Source organism: Pelobates fuscus, chromosome 9 (assembly GCF_036172605.1).
Source record: "Pelobates fuscus isolate aPelFus1 chromosome 9, aPelFus1.pri, whole genome shotgun sequence".
Lineage (NCBI taxonomy): Eukaryota > Metazoa > Chordata > Amphibia > Anura > Pelobatidae > Pelobates > Pelobates fuscus.
Window position 1 is genome coordinate 66400491 of NC_086325.1, and position 7442 is coordinate 66407932.

The window sequence follows — 7442 nt, forward strand, 5'->3', positions numbered from 1 at the left end:
AGTCATCTACATATTGTAACAATACACACTCTCCTGGGATGGACTCGAAATCCAGTAGATCTTGGCTTAGAGCTGAACCAAATAGGGTAGGTGAATTTTTAAACCCTTGGGGCAGTCTTGTCCAGGTCATTTGGCGTTTTGAGCCCGTTACAGCATTTTCCCATTGAAAAGCGAAGATACATTGACTTTCTGCAGCAATTCGGAGGCAAAAGAAGGCATCTTTGAGATCTAAGACTGTAAAGTGAGTAGCCCCGCCCGGAATTAAAGCAAGCAGGTTATATGGATTGGGCACAACTGGATGTATACTAACAACCGCATCATTGACTGCTCTCAAGTCCTGTACAGGTCGATACTCATCTGTACCGGGCTTTTGAACAGGCAGCAATGGGGTGTTCCAGGGGGAAGTACAGAATTTTAGGATACCATACCGTATGAACTTATCCAGATAAGATTGGATGTTCTTCTTAGCCTTCTGCGGGATGTGGTATTGTCTTAGGCTCACTGGATAAACCCCAAGTTTTAGTTCGATTTTAATAGGTGGAATATTGCGGGCCAGTCCTGGTGGGTTGTTCTCTGCCCAAACTCCTGGTATGTTGAATAAGGACTCATCACTCCTAGGGTTTTGGCTAGTCAACGCTGTATAAAGTCGCCACTCTTCTTCCTTTGGTACGGATAATGTCATAATACCTGAAGGTCCATTAAACTTTAAGGATGTTGTTCCATTTGGTAGGAACGTAATCTGCGCTTGTAACTTAGATAGCATATCACGTCCCAGCAATTGGACTGGACATTCAGGCATATAAAGGAATTGATGTTTTACTACGTGGCCTCCCAATGTACAGAGTCGACTTTTAAGAACCGGTTTTTCAGCACTTCTTCCAGTTGCTCCTATCACAGTAATAGTCCTTCCAGATGGAGGAGCAACTAGGTTAGTCACCACTGAATGTTCAGCACCAGTGTCGATCATGAACGCACTCCTTTTTCCCCCTATTGATACATCGACCATAGGCTCCGCTCGACCAAGGGGGATGGAGCCCGGTCGGTATCAATAGTCCTCCATGACCGTGTCAGCCAATCCTACAAAGTCCCTACCTTCTCTATCGCGGGACCTTTGCGCTGCTGGGAAATACCTATCTTCCCTAACACTTCCTCTATTCCCATTGCTCCCTCTATTACCATTACTCCCTCCGGGGCCTCCTCTACCTCTCGCTCTGCCTCTATAGTTTCCATAACCTGTCCTAGGTCTGTCTTTCTCATACTGTTCTCTTCGCGGACACTCATTTCTCCAATGCCCTTCTTCCCTACAGTATGCGCACTGATTTCTACTTAAAGGTTCCTCATTCCACTTACTATCGCCTCTATCTGGGCCCCGTCTATCTACGCCTGCGATCGCTACCGCTAGCATATCTGCCTTTCTACGCATCTTGCGCTCTTCCTCTTTCTTACTTTCTGTTTCCCTGTTCATATATACTTTATTCGCTACCTCCATTAGTTGGGTGATTGACATACCTGCAAACCCTTCTAACTATTGTAGCTTGCGCTTAATATCTCCGTAAGCTTGGCTGACAAAGGCGGAGTTCACCATTCGGGAATTATCTGCGTCTTCCGGATTAAAGGGGGTATACAAGCGGTATGCCTCCAATAATCGGTCATAAAAGACACTGGGCGCTTCATCACTTTTCTGAATCACCTCAACTGTCTTCGACATATTAATGGCTTTCTTTCCTCCGGCTTTCATGCCAGCAATTATAGCGTCTCTATAGGCTCTGAGTTGAACCATATCAGCACCATTCCAGTCGGGATCGGTGTTAGGATAATGTGTTGCGGCCCATGCTGATGGATTGGCTTGATTCAAAGCACGGGCTTTATCCTCTAGCGCTTTAATGGCTGCTTGATTAATCCTTGTCCTTTCCTCATTGTTAAACAAAGTCATTAATAACTGCTGGCAATCAGCCCATGTCGGGTTATGTGTCTGAACTATTGAGGTGAACAGATCTGTCATAGCTTGTGGTTTCTCAGTATACGAGGAATTGTGGGTCTTCCAGTTTAAGAGATCGGTTGTCGTGAATGGGACATATCCGAAGACTGGGTCAGCATGTGCCATTTGACCTGCGGCATCGATATAGGCTGACCCGGGATTCAGACGAAGAGGCATCTGATAATGTTTTAATTGTTGGGTACCGGTCAGTTGTCGGGTTTGTATGGGGCTACGTGGAGGGGCGTCAGTCATGGGTTCCAGTCGGGGAGAAATAGGGCATGAGGATGTGGGAGCATGGTTTTGGGAAAAGGTAGTAAATAAAACACTTCGAGCCGAGCTAGAAGAAGCTTGACCGGAAGTCTGAAGTGGCGCCAAATCAGGATATTCAGATCTAGTGGGGGTTGGCTCTGATTCCGGAAGGGGAGATTTAGTACGAGAGGGGGTGGATTCTGTACTGGAGGAGGAAGCGGAAGTGGATGAGGGCAATGAGGGGAGGGGTGCAGGACTTCCTGCATTTGCGTCACTTCCTCTTAAAGGAAAGTAAGGGGGCGGCAAAGGGATCTCGGACTCAGGGGGCGTGTCCAAAATGGGCCTAACACCAGTCCTAGTGGACAAACAAGTCCTAGCCACCATGAGGCGACATTGCTCCTCGTGGCATGTCTGAATCCATTTTGGCGAGTCATTTACGGCCTGTCTCCAACAATCAATATAAGGAAACTGCCCGTAAAGTTCAGGCCTACCTGATACAGCCACGTGTAAGCGCTGTACCAGAGTTGGATCCAAACTGCCACGTGGCGGCCATGCCGCAACCAAAGTAGGCCACTCCCTAGTACACAAAGTGACCAAACGTACAGGAGATTTTAACCCCAAAATCACATTTTGTAAATCCCTTTTTAAAATTCTTCACCATACAACCTAAGGGATCCGGAATCGTTGACTGCGACGCGCCCATACTTATCAATGGAACGTCGTCGACAACAAATACTATACACGCGTACTATTCAACAGTCACACCTGTTTCCTCTGGCAACAGCACCACGTGGTACGGTTACCAAGTGAAACGTACACAATAACACAATAAACACTCAGGGAATTCCCGTACACACACAGCTGTTACACCAGTCACTAGATAATCAATATTATGCCCTTTGGCGAAACTATACAGTCACCCACGCTATAATTCTCTATATATGAATTACCCGTCTATAACACACCCCAGTAACATCGTCTTTTACAAATAGCGGTTACAGTACGGTTAGCATAGGTCAAAGCACAATTTAAGGTCACAATACAATTATTAGTGGTTATGGTGTTAAACATGCAATGGACGACAGTGATTAGTACTTATATACAGTGTCAGTAAATATACAGGGTTATGGTACCGTGCACTATAATACAGCAACACACTATTAACACTCTCGCTAGACGGCTGAGCTCGCGCTATCTAACAAGATATACACTTTACTAAACAATCTTTAACACATTTACAATTCCCAACTAAACTATTGGCCAGTACCTTGAATGGACTACCTAAAAACAATCTACATACGTTTTGGTTAGCCACACTGCCCAAGCACCACATATAGCGAGCTAGAGGACCGAATTTACACAGACGCCTCTTAGTCGATAACTATCAAAAATCTAGTGGGTTCCAAATTTACACGCCTTCCCACTTAGCCAAGATAGGTTGAGAGCTAGCGAACCGAATTTACACAGACGCCGCTTAGTCTCCCGGTCCCTCCGACCTAGCGAACAAAATATACACCCTAGAACGCTAGTCTAGACAAGACACCGGTGTCCGGCTAGGGCTATTTACACCAGAACCCCGCCTGACTAACAAAATCAAACGGTCTGACTAAAGAGCGTTCGATCGAGCGGTGCGCCTTCGCTCCTTCCCTCCGACAGAGGGGGCAGATTCCATACACAAATAACCCCTTATGGGCCTACCGCACAATCGGTATACCCCTAGTGGGTCTGCCGTCTAAAACAGCAGTTGTCTTACCTCCTCGTTCCTGAACCTGAGTTCACACTCATCGACGGGGACACCCCAGCACTTCTTACGTAGAGGCCGATGATCTCCTGGACAACAGACCAGTGGCGCCGAGACGAAGGGAGGTCCACGCAGAAGTTCAGGGGTGCAGCCGTAGAGAACGTGGGCAAAGATAGACCGTCTCACGCCTCTGCCTCTCAGCTACCGTTGAACGATGAGTTTCCCGGCCAATGCACCAAATGATACCGGAGAAACTGACGGAAGCGAAGCACAGAGAGATGGACACAGGTTTCTTCAGGAAGGAAGAGATTCTTTATTGGATCACCGATCGGGACTCAGAGGGACTAACGTCACCAAAATACAGCAAGTTCTGAGCCCCGGACAATAGTGCAGGCTCCTTATATAGGCACATAACTCCTCCCATATTAAGCTCCACCCGCACATTCTCTTAACCAATCAACACAAATAAGAATTAACTTCCTGTTTGACCGCATGGCCTGTCCAGCACAATGGAGGAGGGGAATACTATATCCTGTATTCTTGCACATGCTCCGTACACTACTGATCGTATCTTGCCTCGTGCAACCAACTGATCGATACGTCAGCATATGCACGTACACATGCCACGTGGTAATCTCGGCCTACTAAATTTATTTTTACCGAGATTCCACCACAGTAGGTTTGGCCGGCCCCAGTTTTTTATTTTTCTTTCCCATATTGCTTTGGGGGGGTCTCTGCAGCCGTTTGGGGGTCAGTGGTTATTTTTTGTTTAGTTTGAGCAGTTTTTCGTCGTGTTGTGTCTAGAGCTCTAGTTTCCTGCGACCGCTTTCCTCGGCAGCTCGGCTCCACCCCCAACCAAGATGTTCTTGATGTCTCACTAGTGAGTTTCCACCAGGTCCACCACATGTGACGGTAATTGCCTATTTTACCACAAATCGCTCCAACAAAAAAACATTTTGTGCCTTCCCCATCCAAAACAGTTTTGCAAGAATTGTGTACCGTCTAAACATTATCTTAAATATATATTCTTGTGACTTTACACAGATTGAGACCCCTATAGCTACATTTCATATGGTTCCCCCACCCTCAGAACTCATGCAGATCTAATTTCCTTGTTAAATATCTATCAGTTCTCCTAGGTTTTAGAATTTTATTGTTTTATATATTTACAATATTTTAGAATATTGCAAATTGTATATGTTGGACATTAATCCTTTCTGATGGAACCTCCATCACATTGTTATTCACAACAACTGAGCTCTCAGGGCAGACTTGGTGGCACTAATATAGATATATGAAAGAAAAAATAAACAATAGCTTTTAGACCCTAAAAACTGATTAAATGTCCAGCTTTTTCAAGCTGCCAAAGTCGCAAGCCTTTTACCAGGGAAAATCTGAATATAAAAGAACAAAATAAAAGAAAATCACATTAATTTGAGCGGAACTACTGCTCTTTCAAATGTGAGTACACTAGTCCTACTTTCAATACAACATTAAAAACCTGTATAGTTGAATAAAATGCTGCTAGTAATATTGTATTTATTGGTATAATGTTTTGTAAGAATTTTTTTTTCAGTTAGGTGCCCTCTGAAGATGATTTTAGATTTTAGGTGCCCTCTGAAGATTTTAGTAACAAAAAAAATCTAAACTATAATAAAAAAAAACATTATCACATCTTAAGATCTTATTCTCCACACCACCTATTGTGTGGGGAATAAGATCTTAAGACGTGATAATGTTTTTTTTTTATTATAGTTTTGAATTTTTTTGTTACTAAAATCACAAATAAAAGGAAGTGATGGGGCATTTTTAGTATTTTTAGTTTTATACTGTAGAAGTTTGGTTCTATCTTGTTTAACTTTTTATATTGTTAAATCTAAATGGTTTTCTGAGTAATTTTAATCCAAAATTCTTATACTATACCTCCTCCCTAAAACTCACAAAAAAAAAAAACTAAACTCGCTGGGGTGACCTTTTGTCTCTGGTATTGGCTTTGTACTAAGAAACTTATTCGAATATCTAGACATATCCTACAACCCTCTGTAAACAAAAAAGAGAATCTTATTTGGAAGACTCTAAGTCATTATCCAAGCCCTTAATTATATCAAACTATGTAATAGTCACCTGCAACGTTCAGTCGCTATACACCATTATTCTCCAAACGAGGGCTGTCAAGTGGTTTATAACATACTTTACAAAGATGAAGTTATCCCTAACCAAGAAATGTACTTTATTATTGAAGGGATTAATTTAATTTTACATAATAGGGGATTTTAGATTATTTTTACTTGCAAAAACATGAAACAACTATGAGGACCAGGGTCGCTCCGAGTTATGCTTACCTATTTATTGCAGATTGGAAGTCCTCTGCCTTATAAGGGAAGCATGCTTGGAGCTAGAGTCTGGTCTACTACTATCACTATATTGGTGACCTATTTTTTTATTTGAAAGAATCGAAAAATAGTCAACTTTTTTTTTTTAATATATCTTAACACTAATAAAGGTATCATCCTCACATCACAGTACAATAAACTTGAAATTATTTTTTTAGATTTTTATTAAAGACCGTAAAATCGATACACACATTTTAAAAAAAAAAAAACATACAAAAAAAAATACCCACCAATGCTGTTATAGACTAGGGTAGCTATTATTACAGCGCTGGATTAATCACATCCCTAAAAGCCAGTTACTACGAATTGGGAGAAATTGCACTTTATTAGAGCATTTTAAAAATCAGTCACAGCTTAAAAAAAACAAAACTATTTTTAGATCAAAATTACTTAGAACCAAACTCCTACACTATAAAACTATAAATACTAAAGATGTCACATCACTTCCTTTTATTTTTGATTTTAATACCTTCCTGGCCTTAGCCACTGCTGATTGACATTGGACATTGTTGCCTAGTTTGTTGTCTATAACAATTCCCAAATCCTTCTAGTGTATTGTTATCCCTAATTCACTACCATCTGGTATAAGTTGCTTGTGCATTCTTTACCCTGAAGTGCATAACTTGAAAACCACAAAAATAGTCCCACATTTTTAAAAGTTATGGGTATTAAGAAAAGTAAGCTACTAAGAAGAGGGTGAAAAAAAACTGTAAACAATTAGGCAACAATATTTTTTTTTTTTATATACGTTTTTTCCTTTTTTTTTAGTTTTTTCCAGTATTGTTTTCATTTACCATTTATTTTATTTTCCCTTCCACAACCAGTTGTTTTCACTTACATCCACTAATTGTAACTACTTTAGTAATATCTCTACATATTTACTACACCCCATTGCTCCATAAAATCCATTGTGTGTGCCAGTTTCTACGCATATCTTGGTACTGGCAGTATATTAGGCTTTAGATAGGCTTTTGTAAAATAATTCAAAAGCCATAAAATCTCATCCAAAGTCTTAAAGGGACACTATAGTCACCCAGACCACTTCAGCTCAATGAAGTGGTCTGGGTGCCAGGTCCCTCAG